Source organism: Cupressus sempervirens, chromosome 2 (assembly GCF_028749045.1).
Source record: "Cupressus sempervirens isolate cs-2001-9-10 chromosome 2, ASM2874904v1, whole genome shotgun sequence".
In the NCBI taxonomy this organism is placed as follows: Eukaryota; Viridiplantae; Streptophyta; class Pinopsida; order Cupressales; family Cupressaceae; genus Cupressus; species Cupressus sempervirens.
Genome location: NC_143119.1, coordinates 387,343,959 through 387,362,866, shown reverse-complemented (window position 1 = coordinate 387,362,866; position 18,908 = coordinate 387,343,959).

The following is an 18,908-nucleotide window of genomic DNA, read 5'->3' as shown; positions in this document are numbered from 1 at the left end:
CATCCCCTAAAGCTTCAGTCCCTACATTAGATTTAATTTTCATATTACTATCCTCCACATGATCCTTACCAATTGACATGCCATTTCTCCTAGAATAACCTTCTAGGTTCAAGATGAGGTCCCCAATTTTCATTTTATTATCATCCTCAGTAGAATTCTTAGTATTTGTCACTTCCTCTACATTTTTCTTTTTAATCTCTTGTTTGTTACCCTTTTTGGTAGTCTTGTTACATTGCTAGTGCCTTCCTCACTTTTAACCTTTTTCTTGAGTGAGGTTCATTACCAGACACTTTTTACTTCTTCTCCACAATCAAAGAGGGTTTAACAACCTTTCTTTTACAATAATTTTTAATAAGTAAGATTAATCCCTTATGGAGCACATGATGTAATTCCTTCTTCCTATGGGCTTGGAGACTTTGAATCAAAGAGTACTTCAAATAAAACGGGAAAAAGATTCTATCTTTATACTTAAAATAATTTAGGAACACAAAATGAAACTTGTGGATTCTCTTGACTCTACCATCAAGGATAAAATACTCACAAATGTACAATAAAACATCCCTCCAAATTACCTTAATCTGGCTTAGATCATAGAAATCAACATTCTTCTCCATCTTTTTCTCCACTTCATTAGTTTTAGGGAATTTCTTAAAGGTTGCATTCAAAAGACTAGTCTCCTTGTTGAATTTAAGACCCTCCATTGGAAGACCTATAATCTTAGTGATGAATTCCTCTGACAGCTTCACAATAACCCCATGCAACATAATTCTATCTTCAATCCAATTTTTGAAGAAAGACTCAGTAATGTGGGGCTTATACCCTTGAAGTTTCTCGATATAAGCCATGACTTTCCCTATTTTCAAGATATCCCATACATCTAAATTCGCTTTCCATTCTTTGCAATTATTCAGCTCTTTCTTTCTTTTTTCCCATCCCATCTCGTATTTGGCTTTGCACCTGCAACTAGTCTAATAAATGATAACCAAAAAGTAAAGTAAAGTGTTATTGATCTCCAAGAAACCTTTAACCTTGCATGCATGCCAAGTACAATCCATAATTATACAAAAGTACCAACTAGGGATACTCAAAAAGTCTTCCATAAACCCATCACTTCCCTTAATAAATTCCTTGATCTTGCATGATCTTTCCTTTGCTAGCATGTGTCATATCATAATTAAAAAAATTCGTTAGCTACACTTCCTTGCTTAGTTCATCTTGCTAACTCAACTTTGTTTCCCTATAGACCACTTGATTCACAGTCCAATCAGCAGCTTTGTTTCCCTCCCAAAAAAATGAGAAATAAAAACATTATCAAATTTATTGATAATGTCTTTTATTTCCATTATACTTCACTCAATAATCTAGGTTATCAGACTCTTGTTATCCAACATGTTAATAATATTAAGAGAGTCTCCTTCCAACCATAGATTCTGAAAACCAAATTCCACTACCATCCTTGTACTGAACAAAGTAGTTGTTGCCTCTAATTTATGACTAGTAGACTTGCCTATACATATTGTAATAGCATCCACAACCCTACTGCAATGGTCTCTCAAAACACCTCCAAACCCATCTTTTCCCAGATTCCCTTTAGCTAAACCATCAAAATTGCATTTAATCCATCCCATAGGTGGAGATCTCCACTTTACATTCTATCTTTGATCTTGGGTATGTGCAGGATCATGGTCAACCAAACTATGCTCTTAGGTGGCAATAAAAAATTAAAAAATCAGGGTTATGTCAACTTGACGTGCAATTTTCTACTTGTTAAATTTATATAAAAAATTTGAGAGAAAAAAATCTCTAGAAAATTGAATCTAGTTTCTAAACTACTAGGACTTATTTCAAAAAAATAAAAATTGATTGGTCAAATTTTTTGAATTTCAATGCAATATTACAAAAATTTTAGAACAAGTAGACGTATGTTTGGAAACCTTAATCAAAATCAAATGATAATATTTTTAACTTAATATTCTAGATATAAGTAGTAGACTCTTGCCTAGATGTGACACATATTTTTGGGTATTTTTATTCTAAATAAATAATAATTAATTAATTTTTGACTTTAGTATTTTTGGAATTAAAAAACTCTCATGTCAGACCACCTTAGCTGATTGAAAACTCTGCAAAATTCAATTTTTCATTTTTTCCCCTTATAATAGAAGAAACATAGAATGTGATGCATCTTTTGGATTTTAAAAATGTTGTACCATTTGAAATTTATAGTTGTTTTTAAAGTAGTGTGTTAGTCAGCACTTTATACGTAATTCCATTAGAAAATAACTAATAATTCCTTACTAAACTCATAATTCAACAAACCTTACATTTATGGAAAGATAAGAACATTCTTAAGAAACTATTTTCATTTCATCAAATTTTGATGAAAAAAAAGTCTTCAGCTACATGTTTGAAGTAAAAATCACATAAAAACAGGCCAAAAGCAATTTTAAGGATGTTTTTAAAGTTGACCATATGAGTTTGTTATCAAAAGATATAGTAGACCTTATAAAGATATTAATTGTTTTCATTTAGTATTAGGGTGGGTGAGAAAAAAGTTCAAAATAGATTTTGAAATGGTTTAAGATATTTCAAAGCTACAGATTTTTTAGATCGCCACATTTTTTCACACCATGATCCTACACATACCCTCCTCCTATTTTGTTATAGTTCCTTTAGCATTCATAGGATTACTTATTTGAGTCTCATCAAAAAAATTTCTCTAATATTTGGAATTCTCTTTTATAGTTCTAATAATATTTTGTCCCAAAACCCAATTAGAGTTTCCTTATTTCTAAAAAATATATTATTCCTCTCCTTCTAGATACCCCACCATAGATGAGGTAGAGAAATCTTCCAAAGAAAACCAATATCAACATCCTTAGTTGGACATTTCCAACTTTAAAAACATTGATCAATGTTATTATGTTGAACCCAAGCTAAATTCCAGTAGTTAAGGAGATGACTCCATACATCCTAGCTAAAACTACAGTTTAAAAAAAGGTGCTTCCTATCTTCAAAGTCCATCTTACAAAGGCAACATTTGTTGACCAAGTAGACCCCTCTATTTTGAAAATTATCTAGAGTTAATTTTTTTTTTGAAGAAAAGTCCAAAAAAAGATATTGATTTTTGGAGTAGGACCTTTTATCCATGCTCTAGCACACATAGGAGTATTTCCTTTATCCTCTAATCTGAAAATATAAGAGACCTTGAAACATCCTCTTGGTTCAATCTCCCAAACCAAAATATCTTCTTTTTGAGGGTAAAGGTGTTGGAAATATAAGAGTAGTAATTGAGAGGGGAGGGGTGAATTAGTTACTACAAAAATAAATCTCAGATCCCTTAGATGTCTGTATAAAATAAAACTTAATTATGTTGATGCTTGGTAAACAAAGGAATGTTGTAACTTGATAAACATGGAGATTTCTTGGTAATTACTTGACATGAAAATATTAAGATGTTATTTGTGATTAACATTTCTTTAACTTAGTTGTAAGCATAGAAAAGAAATAGCATGAACGCATTTGACACCAAGATTTAACATGGAAACCTAATTTGGGAGAAACCACCAATTGTAACTAGTTACTATTTTCACTCTTCTGAAGTGAGCCCTCTTAGGAGCCAACCCTGTTAAAGGTTACAAAATACACTGTTAGGTGTGACCCTGTTAGAGGATAAAATCACCCTATTAGGAGTGGCCTTGTTAGAGGTCTTTAGGCAATTCAATAGAATTGCCACCTTGTTAGAGGATTTATAAATAGCTATTAAGCCAACTCTATTAAGTCTATTAAGAGATTTAGATCACAACTACAATGACTAAAGAGTAACAATGAGATGACCTAATTTGGATGTAATTGAATTGCTGATTACAAATCTCAATTCTAGCTTGTACTTGATCCTTCCTGATCGAATATATCTTTCCTACTCCACAAGGATATTCTACTTATCCTTTTGATTTTCTTCCTCTTACCATCATCAAATCTTCAATGTATTCACAAACCACTTTGCACATTCTAACCTTATAATTATATCTTTCATATTGTTCAGTCAGCTAGAATACAACTTAGAATAACTAATATTCATCTTCTCAGTCGATGAGAACCAATAGATAAATTAATTAAACTTAATATGCCAATACAAGAAAATCCTTTCTTACCCGACCATTCTCGATAGATACTAAGTCAAAAAAAAAATTCTCTGTTAACCAAGTGAACTTAGTCAATACTACATACTAGCAAAGATCCTTTGGTAACTGAGTGAGCTCAATTAGCACTAGTTCCATCCAACATTTCCTTCATTAACTGAGTGATCTTGGTTAATACTCATCCTCTACAAACTTTCCTTTGGCACCCAAGCGAACTTGGTAGACATTGCCTTATGAACTAAGCAAACTCTGGATTGCTCGGTAGCCAGAGAAAATTGTCTTCAATGCCCGAGTGAGCTCGGCATACACTGACTGATAATGATATGACATTTGCATAACATCAAAGACAATATATAATTAATCAATTGTATCCAACAATCTCCCTCTTCCACATTAATGACAATACAACATGTCATAAGACAAAGATAGTTTTGGAACAAAAATAAAATAAGTAACATATCTTTAGTTTCATTTTGATTCATATCCATGATATATCCATGAGAATTCCCTTTGTCAATATGAATTATTCATGCCTTCAGTTTCTCCCCCTATTAGAAAAATTATTTCTACAGTAACTTCTTCTGATAGCAAACTCTGCCTTTGATATTATACCAAGTTCAATCTTCTAATTTGACATCCCTTTAGAGATTTTCTACGACAGAAAACTTCTCCCTTTTTCAAAAAAAAAAATTCTATGAGATATGACAGTAAACTTCTCCCTCTTTGACAACACATGCCAAAGACAATGTTCAATGAATGTCAATGTACCTTAAGTACTGATTCATTTGCAATATGCCTTTATCAATATTGCACCAACTGATTGATCTTCAACATGCTTTGGTTGATGCATCACTAATCTCCATTTAGTGAGCTTCAAAATTTTCTTTTAGATACATTACAGTCATCATTCTAGAATAATCATCGAAAAAAAGAATGAAAAACTTATCTCCACTATAACTCTCTATTCCAATAGGTCCACATAAGTCTATATGCACAAGTTCTAAGACTTCTTCTAAATGGTAGTTCTTGCTTTTGAAACTAGTCTTTCCCATTTTACAAATTTGGCAATTTTTGCATAAACCCATATCAGGTTTCTTCAAACTAGGAATACCTCTTACTCTTTTATGTTTACTTATCTTAACCAAATTATCAAAGTTTATACATGACATAATCTTTTGTGCCATAACCAACTTTCATCCACTTTAGCAATAAAACATGAACTTTCATTGAGATCAAGATAAAATGGATTACCTTTTGTTTGCTTTCCAGATCCAACCAGATTTCCTTTTCCATCCAGCAGTTTCGTCATCCCAATGTTATTTAACTATTTCACACTCAGTAGATTATGCTTTAGTCCTTCAACACAATAATAATTATCACATACAAGTTAATTGGTCAAAGGGATACAACCTTTTCCTTTTATGTTACAAGGTCCATTATTTCCAAATCTTACACTACCTCCATCATAATGTTCCATTTGTTCAAACTTTGTTTTATCTCCAGTCATATGATGTTAACATCCACTGTCAATAATCCATGTATCATTTTTTCTAACATGAGAGATAAGTGCCATTTTATTTCTTTCATCACCCGATTCATCTTTTATAGCAATATATATACCATTTCATCTTCACTGTTATCATAATATTTAGCCATAAAACAAGATTTCTTACCTTTATCCTTGTATTTCTTGTAGTTTTTGAGTTCCTTCTTGCCTTTTTACTTATTACTTTTCTTCTCATCCTTGTTTTCTTTATTTGGACACCTAGCAGCAATATGACCAACATCTTCACAAGAAAAAAACATCAGAGGAACCTTACCTTTGTATTTTCCGCTACCTTTGGAATACTTTCTTACAAGTAGGACTTCAACAACTTCAAGATCACTATCTAAACTTTCTTCTATTTCTTTTTCTTCACTTCTTGATTGACTGGTTTTTGATTTCTTATTCTTCTTCTTGAATACGAGTTTAGCTTAAAATGTAGACTCAATACCTTTGGAACTAGGAAGATAGTCTCATCTCTTGAATAGTAGACACTCTAATTGCATAAATAGGAGGAAGGGTTCTAAATACCTTTCTTACACCTATTTTTTCATCAATGTCTCCTCTAGATGCTTTGATTGCACTCACACTTGCTTTGATTCTTTCCACGTATTTTGCAACATTTACATCTTCTCTCATTTTCATCTAATCAAAATGACCTTTGAGACTTTTTGCTTTAGCTCTTCTTACATTTTCATCTCCTCCATAAATGTCTTTCAGTTTGGTCCATATTTCATGAGCAATTTTATAGTCTTTTACCTCATCAAATTCAGCATAACTAAGAGTAGATGCAATATCAATCATCATGATGTTATGATTCTTCTTTTCAGCAATATCTTTAACTGATAATGTTACAGTGGGAGTCTTGTATTTAGCATCAAGATATTTACAACCTGAATCACTGATGGTAGCCAAATGTAACCTCATAAGTCCTTGCCATGCTACAAAATTGTCTCTGTTCAACTCAAGGAATCTCTCTTCTGTAAGACATCTTGATCTTTAGCTTAGGTCCTTGAAACCTTTTCTGCAAGCACCAAAAGCTCTGATACCAATTGTTGGAAATATAAGAGGAGTAACTAAGAGGGGAGGGGTGAACCGGTTACTACAAAAATAAATCTCATATTTCTTAGATGTCAGTATAAAATAAAACTTAATTTTGTTGATACTTGGTAAACAAAGAAATGTTGTAACTCGATAAACACAGAGATTGCTCGGTAATTACTTGACATGCAAATCTTAAGATGTTATCTTTGATTATCATTACTTTAACTTAGTCACAAATAGAAAGAAATAGCATGAGCACATTTGACACCAAGATTTAACGTGAAAACCCAATTTGGGAAAAACCACCAATTCTAACTAGTTACTATTTTCTCTCTTCTGAAGTGAGCCCTATTAGGTGCCAACCCTATTAAAGGTTAAAAAACACATTGTTAGGTGTGACCCTATTAGAGGATTTAATCACCTTATTATGAGTGGCCCTTTTTGAGATCTTTAGACAATTCAGTAGAACTGCCACCTTGTTAGAGGATTTATAAATAGCTATTAAGCCAACTCTATTAAGAGATTTAGATCACTACTACAGTGGATAGAGAGTAACAATGACATGACCTAATTTGGATGCAACTGAATTGCTGATTATAGATCTCAATTCTTGCTTGTAGTTGATCCTTCTTGATCAAATATACCTTTCTTGCTCCACAAGGATATTATGCTTATCCTTCTTATTCCCTTCCTCTTACCATCATCAAAACTTCAATGTATTCATGCACCACTTTGCACATTCTAGCCTACAACTTGACCTTATACTTATATATTTCATATTGCTTAGTCAACTAGAATACAACTTAGAATAACTAATATTCATCTTCTTAGTCAGCTAGAACCAATAGATAAATCAATGAAGCTTAATACATGCCAAAACAAGAAAATCCTTTGTTAGCCAACCCTGCTCGGTAGATACTAACTCAGAATGATTTTTCTATGTTAACCAAGTGAACTCGATCAATATTTCATACTAGCAAAGATCCTTTGGTAACCAAGTGAGCTTGAATAGCACTAGTTCCATCCAACATTTTCTTCATTAACTAAGTAAGCTTGATTAACACTCATCATTCGTAGACTTTCCTTTGGCACCCAAGTTTGATAGACACTGCCTTCTAAACTAAGAAAACTTTGGATTGCTTGGTAGCCACAAAAAATTATCTTCAATGCTTGAGTGGGATGGGCATACACTAATTGATAATGATATGACATTTGTGTACCATCAAAGACAATACACAATTAATCAATTTTATCCAATAAAAGGCTTACAACGTTCGAGGCCAACTAGATGCTGGAAAAATCATGATTAATCACAACAATATTAACCCATTTATTGTGAACCCAGTAATTCTCCACAAAATCACCATAAACCTGTTTACACCTATCAACAAAAGTCCTATCCTCAAAATCCTCAATCAAAGGATGATCCAAAAGCCATTCATAATCCCAAAACCTAATCTTGCTCCCATTACCCACTTTCTGTTTACATCCTTTATTTAAAATGTGTTCAGCTCCTTGAACCATGGTCCAAATAGCAGAAGAAGAAGGAACAATAGGGTAGGAAAGAAAATTAGAAAAGGAAAGGCCTCATAAAGATACTTATGTTTCCAGTTAGAACTCCATTTGTTGTTATCATGATAGACTCTCCAACCTTATTTAGCTAATAATGCTTTATTCATACTTCTAACAGATCTTGTACCCAATCTGCCTTCCAACTTGGGTTTATAAATCTTTTCAAAAGCAATTAAAGTCATTCTCTTATTTTCCTCTATTCCAGACCAAAGGAATTTCCTTTAAATTTTATCAAAGTTCGTTAGTAAATTTAGTTGGAATCTTAAAGAGTCTCAAAGCATATGTAGGAATACTTTGAAGATAGGCTTTGTGGAGAGTAACTTTACCAGCTTGACTCAACATATTACCTTTCCACCTAGCCAATTTCTTATTGAATTTCTTAAAAAGATCCTCCCAAAAACTTTCTGAAGGACTCAGCCCCAAGGTTAAGCCAAGATAAGTACATAGAAATAACCCTATAGAACACCCAAAAATATGACCAATCTTTCCTTGTTTGAAAACTAGAGTGTTGATAAAAAATAAAGAGCTCTTGCTCGAATTAATTAGCTATCCAATTGCAGAGGAGTAAAGATTAAGTGCCTTTTAAGATTCCTTGCCTCTCTAACATTAGCTTTTCCAAGGAAGACGGTATCATCCACAATTTTTTTTTGAGAACAAATAAGAGGATAAGACAAAGTTCTCAAACCTTGAATTTCCCCTTTTGAAACCAACTTACCAATATATCTCCTGGGAAAATAGTCAACCATAATAGTAAAAATAATCAAAGATAAGGGATCAACTTGCCTCAGCCCCCTAGAGGGTTTAATTTTTTTAGTAGAACTCCCATTGACCAACACAAAAACCAAAGTAGTAGAAACCATTTGCATAATAAGCATAATCACATTGACACTAAATCCAAAAGACATTAGGATCTTATGGAGAAAACACCATTCAACTCTATCATAAGCTTTGGTTGTATCAACTTTCATAATAAAACCCTAATTGTTAGAAAGAGATAAGGAATGGATATTTTCATGCACAAAAATTATAGAGTTAAGGGTTTTTCTACCAAGAATAAAACCACTTTGTTGCTCAGAAATCAAGCTAGGAAGAATGTTCAATAATCTCAAAGTAAGGAATTTTGAGATGATTTTATAAATCAAGTTGCAAAGACTAATAGGCATGAATTGGTCTAGAGAATTGGCTCCAATATTCTTTGGAATCAAACAAAGGAAGGTAGCATTGATTTCCTTTAGCATTAATTATGCCTGATAGAATTCTTTGATAGCATCACATACATCTTTATCAACCAATTTCCACTCTCTATGAAAAAAAAAGCATATGGAAACCATTTGGCCCTGGAGATTTGTCTCCTTCAAGCAAGAAAATAGCTTTATAGATTTCCTCTCCCTTAGGGATAGCACACAACATTTTATTTTGCTCCTCGGTGACCAAAGAGGGAATAGCATCTAACAACTCAACCTATTTAGTTTGATCAATATCAGGGTCTAAAGACAACAAAGTTGAAAAAAATGAAACCATTTCATTAGAGATTTCCTTCTCATTAGTGATTTGATGTCTTCCTTTAGTGAGACTACTATGTTTTAGAGTAGATAGATGGAAAATTTTAGTATTCCTATCTCCTTCTTCGAGCCAAATAGATCTAGACCTCTATCTCCAATAGGTCTCTTCTTTAGAAAGTATGTCATGGTACTCCACCAATTTCTCATTTTCTTCCTTCACCAAATCCATCGAGTATTCCTCTTGTTGGATTCTATCTTGGATTAGTTTTAGATCATCTTTGATAATAGATAAATACTTTCAAAGATATTCCCAAAATGCCTTTTATTCCATTCTCTAGCATTCTTTTTAACATATATGAGTTTAGAAGCCACACAGAATAATGTTGTTCCTTCAATGTTAATGTTCCACCATTCTGTAATCTGATTCTCAAACTGTGGATGCTACATCCACATTTTATCAAATCTGAACGTGCAATTTTTCTTGGCTTGAATAGCCTTTTCCATAAATGAAAGAGGAAAATGGTCAGAAGCAATCTTCTGGATGGCCTTAAGCTTACACACAAAATCTTTAGTCTAGTCCAGAGATATAAGAACTCTATCCAAGCGAGCTTGGATGCTATCATTTCTCGAGGTGAGATGTAGTGTTAGACTATGTTTAGAAAATTGAATATAGTTTAACATTCATAAAGGTACCGACATAATTTGGGAGGATTTTATCAAGCTAAATGTGTATGAAAAAAACTTCTAGTTATGGGCTTAGAATTGTTTATCTATCTAAAATTCATTGACAATGGATATATTATTAATTTTTTTTTTAAATCTGAAAAAGTTTAGATCTTTGAATTATCATTTAAACAGAGAATAAACATTTTTATGCATATCAAGAAATAACTCTTAAAGCTATCTTTACCAAGTTTCATTAATCATGATGATGTTAAAGAGTTCATGAGAAACTGGATCTTTTGTTTTCTACATATATCATTGATTTTCTTTTAAATTTTTGGGTTTAAATGCAATCACTAAAGGACTAAGACTTATAAGTATGATGGTGCACCAACAAGAAATCTCTCTTTTGTGATGTTACAAAAAAGGACACAAGATATGTTTTAGACGAATATAAAAGGATATAATAAACAACTTGCATCAAACTCACTTGTAGGCTAACATTTCAAAGTTAGCCTTTACAATATTTACTTAAATGATGGAAATATTGTTCTCCATTCTACAAACTGAAGCATCTATTACAACTCACAAACAATCCACACACCTAAACATATCAGGAGCTTTAAGGAATACATACTCTTCGACATTGATACCGTGATCAAAACATAGATTGTTGAGAAACTTTTTTAAGAGCTCTAAGGAATACATACTCAATCTATTTAATTTATAAGAATTGCTTATTAAGTAGCACCTATACTAAGAAAAAAGGTAGCTATAGCATTAATATATAATAAAATTGAGGTTGGTTAGAGTGGAGATGTGCTAGTTGGATGGTCTACAATAATAGACTTGGTAAATAATTAATTCAACCATTTTGACGATAGTGATATTGGCTTCACTTGAAAAAATTTCAACGCACTAGGTATTCCATTCTACTAACTAATAAGTAACCCTTCACTAAATAGAATGAAATGTTCTTTCATTAGTTCATAGTAAAGAAACATTTGAAAATATGACTTAATCACATGTTTTTTAAAGAATCTCAATTATATATATATATATAGGAATATATATAATACATACACACACATATACATTCTATATTGAGATAAACTAATCAGCTATATGACATCATTATATTGCTGTAGGAATGAAAGGCCAAAGTTCACAAACCTCTATAAAAATAAAAAGTGTTTCTTAACAGGGAGACAAAGAAACTTCATTTAGATAACGAACGCAAAAAAATATTGATATTGAAACATCATACACAATATATTTAGTACTATAATTTTTAATGAGGGCTAGTGATATAGGGGAAACGACCCCGTAGCCGCTCATGTTAGTGCACCTACTTTTTCTAATATGTATGTCATTTTAAAACATTCACCCAATACCTACCACTAAGATCCCCTAATAGCTGTTATAGCGCTTTTTGGACAAGTGGACCAATCAGCAATCAAGAAAACTCAAAATGAAAAAAGCGAACGACTATTAGTGTTCATGATAATTTGTTTTGGCTTATTTGTGTAATAAAAAAGAATTGTGTACATAGATGACAACTGACAGGTTTCTCCTATAATATATACCCTAAATTTCCCTAGATGATTAAAATACAAAATTCTGACCATCTCATAAATACTCAACAAAATAACGTAGTCTAAAAGATTCGAAAAATGGGATGTTATACTGACATGGGAGATGAATCAATTCCTTATCCAACCGAATTCATGTAAAATACGTTGGAAAGACCAATGACAAACATCACAATTATTGCATTGTTTGTTCATCCTCCACAAGCAGATACCAATGAATCGCCTTATCCTCAAAACTCATTATTATTATTGCCATATTTATTAGTTTTTCAGCTGCCCATGTGCAGCCATGCTGAGCAGTTTGATGGCCCCAAATTTGGAGAAAACATAATCTAGGACTTCTATATATATATATATATATATATAAACTATACTGTTCTTTTGTTTGATGGCCTTAATTTGATAAAAGATCAATGACTGTTGTTTTGTGTGGTTTGTAAGAGCAGATACGAAGATTTTTTCTTTTGTTTTCTTTGTAGGAGCACCAGCTCTGTTTTCTATGAAAAATAAGTTCAATAGCAACTGTGCTTTACTTTATTTTTACTATGTTAGAACAATTTGCTCTGTTCCGAGGACAAAGAGTTTGTTTGGTTGTGGTATGAAGCTTTATTAGTATCCATTTTTCATTATTCCGTGCATCTTTGGTGCGGTGGAAAGAAGTGAGATGTTGATCATCTGGATCTATCATTGCTAATTAGTTGTCTTTTGTATTTTCTGTCCCAAAATTGAACAAGGCCAACTTCAAATGCTTGTCCTTTTCTTTCCATAGAGTATAAATTGTTCACACTGTGTCTCTAGCTGTGGCAGGAACAATGATACTGTTGCCTTGTCTCACAATTAACCCAGAGATGAATAGGTCAGCAATATGTTTCATATTTATTACTACAAATAAATAATGCATGTTTGAGTTCTTGCAGGGGACAAAGATGAAATGAATAAGCATAACAACTTGTTACTTGCATGAGTTAGGTTACCATGCTGAACAATGAGCTTCAATGCTGCGTGGGGAAGAATGTGTCTTGGAATAGTTTGACAAGTGATATATGCATTTAAAAAAACAGGTCCATTCACAATTCACCTATTCATTGACGTCTCTGCCTTATATTTGCTGGGGATTTTATTGTACTATCTATATATTATTGGGGCAGCTCAGCCATTTGGAATTTAGTTATATAATATGGAAAAAAATGATTTGAAGACTTAGATGATATAAATGGAGTTACGAACAGAGTGGTTTAATCATGGAGGAAACTCCGTAGTTAAGTGCATTCGAGCTGTAGTAGTACTGGGAAGGGTGACCGACCTTTTGGAAAGTTCCGGTGCTTCATTGGACGGCCTCTGTGAGCATCACCCAAATCCAACGAGTGCTAAGTGTTCCACTTATTTAGAGATGAATTCATGTGAATCACAACTCATGAAAGAATTTGACCTAAAAACTACCCAATTAAATGCTGATAGCAATATCACAATTTGACTTATTGTGAAAAATATCTCCTCCTTATCAATTTCTTATTCACTGAAAATGAGTTGAACACTTCCACTCATCCGTGTGCTGCTACACAACTTAACTACTTACACACTGCACCTCACAAAAACCAAGCTATTTTCTGTGTTGGCAGGTTTAATATATGTGAACTTCATTGGTTTGCCGTGCAGCAGTCTCACTTGATGTTATTCACTTTCTGAGTTTAAGACATGTCTGCTTGTTTCAGTGTGGAGTTCCTTTCATCTTAATGTTATTCACGGGATTTTGTTCTTTGTTGTTGGCTGTTGTCCTCTCATATTCTGCCCTGTCAGGTCCGCCTGATCTGAAACTAGACGAAACCCCAAACTTTAAGAATGAGCCGATGATAGGTAGTGAACATGTTAGACTAATGTCCACTGTATAACAGTCTTCTCTCTCAAAACAATTACTTAACCAATGTACTTGTGCAAAGTTTAAAAACAAATAGCATAAACTTCATAATTGGAAGGGATAAAAAGCTCAAGAAGAAGCTAAATTAAATAGCATAAAGTTCTGTGTGGCTTGGTCTCGACTGCTGCTTCTAGCAGTGTAACCATTTTTGCACCAGGTCTGGGATGTATTTCCTGTTAATAACTTATCTTCATTGTTCTTATAGACAAATAAGATTAGCTTTTCTTAATATTAGATTTTATTTTTTAAATTTTGGAATTGCTATTAATTTTTTATTTGACAGTTTTGTATAATTATTTTAGAACTGTCATTGCTGTCTCTTTTATAGATAATTTACTTTGTTATTATTCAAGACCATTTACAGGAAATAATAAACCATTTATAAGAAATAACACTACCATTGATGCTGCGATTAGAATTGAAGAAGATACTAGGGATGAGACCCACCATGCAAAACTCTCCTTTCTTCATACTACCAAACCTAAAGTAGAAGCCTCTCTACAAGTGGATTTGTGGCTATATAATGAAATCATAATGCTCAAGAAAAAGGTTGGAGTAATTCAGAAAGAGTTGGACCATGAATGTGTTATGAGAGCCTACCTGGAGAAACTCGTCGACAACATACTTGTAAAACTTAAGGATTATGAGCTAGAACTCCATCAACTTATTAAGGAAAGTGGGTAGAGAATGGAGTAGGTCACTTCCAGTTTGTGCACTGCAGTGGCTAGTCTAGTTAAGAAAAGCAATAAGGAGATCATGTCTCTAGACATTGTTGTGGTGAGGAGTCCAAGAGGGCTTAGCAAGAGAACAAGGAAAAGTATGAGAAAAAAGATTGCTGATGCTCCTAAGGTTACTGTTTCTACCACGATTAATATTATCTAGGCTACTGCTGAAGCTGGTAAGGAGGTGGAGAAGAGCATCAAGGAATTGGTGTAGGTGCTAGTTGTGGTTGCTGGTGTGCTAGTTGCTAATCTGGGTATTGTTGTTGGTTCTGTTTTTCTATTTTTTCCTAGCATTCTATTTAAAACTTTTAGGTTCCAGGTCCTTGTAAAACTTAGGGGTGTTTGATTAAAACTTGTGGTTTTAGGTCCTTGTAAAACTTGGTTGGTTCTTAATGCTGATCTTTTTCTTTTGTTAAAGAGTTTTGAGTCCCTTCAAAACCTATTTTAACCTTAATCCAAAATAAACACTTTCTAATTTCTCAATGCTTTTATTTTATTTCCAATCTTGGGCCAACATAAGTATCATAGCATTGGAATAAATATGTGTGAAGTATTTGTAGATTGAAACTATTTTACAAGAATAAAAGAATGATTTTCCCATGAAATAATTTTTTTTCTAATTAGGTAAAGTAGGAAAGGGCCCAAAACCATACAATAAAAACAAAAAGAAAGATTTTCATAATAACATTGTTAGAAATTTAATGTGATTACTGGAGCCAAACACCCACCTACCCACCTGATAGCATTCAACTCGGTAGGTGAGTTTGAATTTGAAATGAGAGGGAACACATTTCGTTGGAAGACAAAAAGAATTGAATCTGATTCATTAATCAATTAGAGAGAGTAAGAGAGGAGTGCAGAGCAAAGTGTAGACACAAGAAGAAGATCAACAGATCAGAGAAGAGGAAGAATATTCAGAACAGAGATCAGAGGACAAAAGGAAGGTTTTCTTTCAGTGTTTGCAGTAGCACGTGTTGAATCTCTCTATCATTTTGTAAGTTCATTTTGGATCGTCCTATGTAGCAATGATTACTCCAAGCATTATTGTATGTAGTCATTAGTGTTGTAAGTTTAAGTTTAAAGTTTTATCAGTTTGAAGTTTTTTGTGTTTTATGGTTGAAGCCTAGTTGAATATAAAGCAAGCAAGTAGGCATACAAATCATTGTTGTCTCCTCTTTATTCTTCATTGCATGATATTTTGTATTAAATGAGAAGTTTATATTTGAAAGTTTCATCATTATCCTCTCTGCATTTTAATAGCAGAAAAGTTCAGATAGAAAGTCTGTAGTTAGAATGCATAGTTCACTCTCTAACTGAGCTCACTCGGTCATTATGTTGGTTCTATGTTGAGTTTGTCGAGCTCCACCTCCCTTTGTTGATTGAGCTCACTCAACATCTACACTATGGAGATCACTCGGCATTCTCTTGTGTCAAGTTTCTCCTTTGTTGCCGAGCTCACTTAGCTCCTTTGTGTGCCAAGTAACTCGACACCATCTCCCTGTCACTCGGCACCCTCTTGTGTCAAGCAAAACTATCACTTAACACCTTTGGTTGCCAAGAGAAATTTGTGAAGTTTTTGATTTAGTTTTCATATGGTATTAGAGCTTTGAGGCCCCACATCCATAGTGAGTTACGCATTTTCTTTCTCGATATATTTGACATGGTAGGAGATGTAGGAAATATATGGCAGCAACCACTATCCTTTAATGGACATAATTATGATACATGGGAAGAGAAAATGAAAATCATAATGGTAGCTAATGATTTGTGGGAGTTTGTGATCAATGGATTCAATGATGTTACAGTCCCAACACTGTATATTTCTCTCACAAACTCATAGAAGACTCAGTTGAAGGAGCCAAGGAGAAAGGATGTGAAAGCATTAAGTCTGATTGGAGCAGCAATGACAAAGACAATATTTCCTAAGATTGCATCAAAAAATTACTCAAAGGAAGCATGAGATATCCTTGAGACAGACTTCAAGGGGATTGATAAGATCAAAGTAGTGAAGCTACAGATGATCAAAAGGGAATTTGAGAACCTTCAGATGAAGGAAAATGAACCTATTGAAAATTTTAGCTCATGAATCTCCACTTTGATAAACCAACTCAAATCAACTAGAGAAGATTATGAAGAGCAGAGGATTGTGGAAAAGATATTGAGGAGTTTACCTCAAAAATATGACAACCTTGTCATGACCATTGAGGAAGTAAAGGACCTCACCACATTGACCATGGATGAGTTGATGGGAACTCTTCAAACCCATGAGCACTAGATTAACCAATCCACAACAACTCCCCAAGAGCAGTCTTTCAAGGCTCAAGAGAATTCAAGAGGCAAGGGGAGATGAAGAAATGGCTCCAATAGAGGCTCAAGAAGTAGAGATCATGGAAAGAATAGTCAAAGCAATGTTAGTGCAGAAAGCTCAAGACAAGCAAGCAACCAAGAGGGAACAAGCACCTCTTTAAACAACTCAAGAGGAGGTAAGAAGAATTACAACTCTAATAAGAGCAATGTTGAATGCTACTACTTTCATAAGTATGGGCATTATGCCAGTGAATGCTAGAAGAAGTAGGGTGACCAATCAAAGCAGAATATAAATGTGGTTGATGTGAACATGAGAAATGAAAATAATCCCATGGCCTTCATAATGTGCAACATTGGTGAAGAAGGAAACCCTGAGGTGTGGTACCTAGACATCGGTTGTAGCAAGCACATGAGTGGTAATGAAAATTTATTTCCTTTCATTGACAAGACTTTCAAGTCTGAAATTAAGATGGAAAATAATGGAGTCATTCCCATAGTGAGAAAATGATCTATCATAGTCTGCACCAAACAAGGTGAGAAGATGGAGATACAGAATGTGTATTTTGCCCCCGGTATAAGCACAATTTGATGAGTGTTGGACAACTCATTCAAAATGGTTACAAGATGCTGATCGAAAATGACAAGAGTGTCATTCATGAGAGGATGAGAGTAATAGATTACTTGCAGCATTCCAAATGACAAAGAATCAAATGTTTCCTTTAACGATAGAGACATGCTTCTCTACTCAAGTCAGTGTTGCACCTCTCAAGCATCCATGTACAACAATACATCAACAATCAACTCCTAGAAGCATGATTGAAAACCCCTCCAAGCTTTGGCATCTTAAGTATGAACATGTTGACTTTTCTGGTTTAAATTTGTTGTCAAAGAAAAGAATGGTAGATGGTTTTCCAAGCATTGTAGATTCATATGACAAGTGTAAGGCTTGCATTTTGGGTAAGCAACATAGGCTTCCCTTTAATTCTACAAACTCTAGAATGGCTAGAGCACCATTAGAATTGGTGCATTATGATTTAGTAGGCCCTATGTAAACTACTTCTATTAGGGGGGGTACTTATTTTATGACATTCATAGATAATTTTAGTCATAGGACATGGGTGTATTTTTTGAAGAACAAATCTGAGGCATTTGATAAATTTGTTGACTTCAAAGCCTTGGCTAAAAAGGAATGTAGACACTATGTAAAATTCTTTATATCAGTTAGAGGAGGGGAGTATACCTCCAATTTTCTTGTAAATTTTTGCAGGAAAAATGGCATCAAGAAAGATCTTATAGCCAATTATACTCCACAGCAAAATGGAGTTGTTGAGAGAAAGAATGGGACCATTGTTGAAATGGCTAGAAGCATGATGAAAGAAAAATGACTCCCAACTGAATATTGGAGAGAAGCTATAGCAACAATAGTATATTTGATCAACAGGTGTCCTACAAAGTCAGTTCATGATAAGATACCTCTTGAGGCTTGGTCAAGGAATAGATGGACAATTGAACACTTGAGAGTGTTTAGATGTGTAGCATATGCACATATGCTAAGGAACAAAGGCAAAAGATAAATGATAAAGGTGTGAAGTGCATCTTCACAGGTTATAGCTTAGAATCAAAAGCTTACAGATTTTATGATCCTATCACCAAGAAGATCATCATTTCAAGAGATGTGGAGTTTCTTGAAAATTAGTCATGGGATGGCTCTGTTGATGTATCTTCAAGCACTTCAAGTTAAGTGTCGAGTATTGATGAGGAAGAGGAAGACATTAGTGATGAGCAGGATGATGGAGCAACAAACATGGATTGCAGAGAAAGGAAAAAATGCAAGTAGCCCCTTACATGTTGAGTGATAGCTTCAAGCACTTCAAGGCAACCCTAAGCTAGTATGCAAAACAGTAGC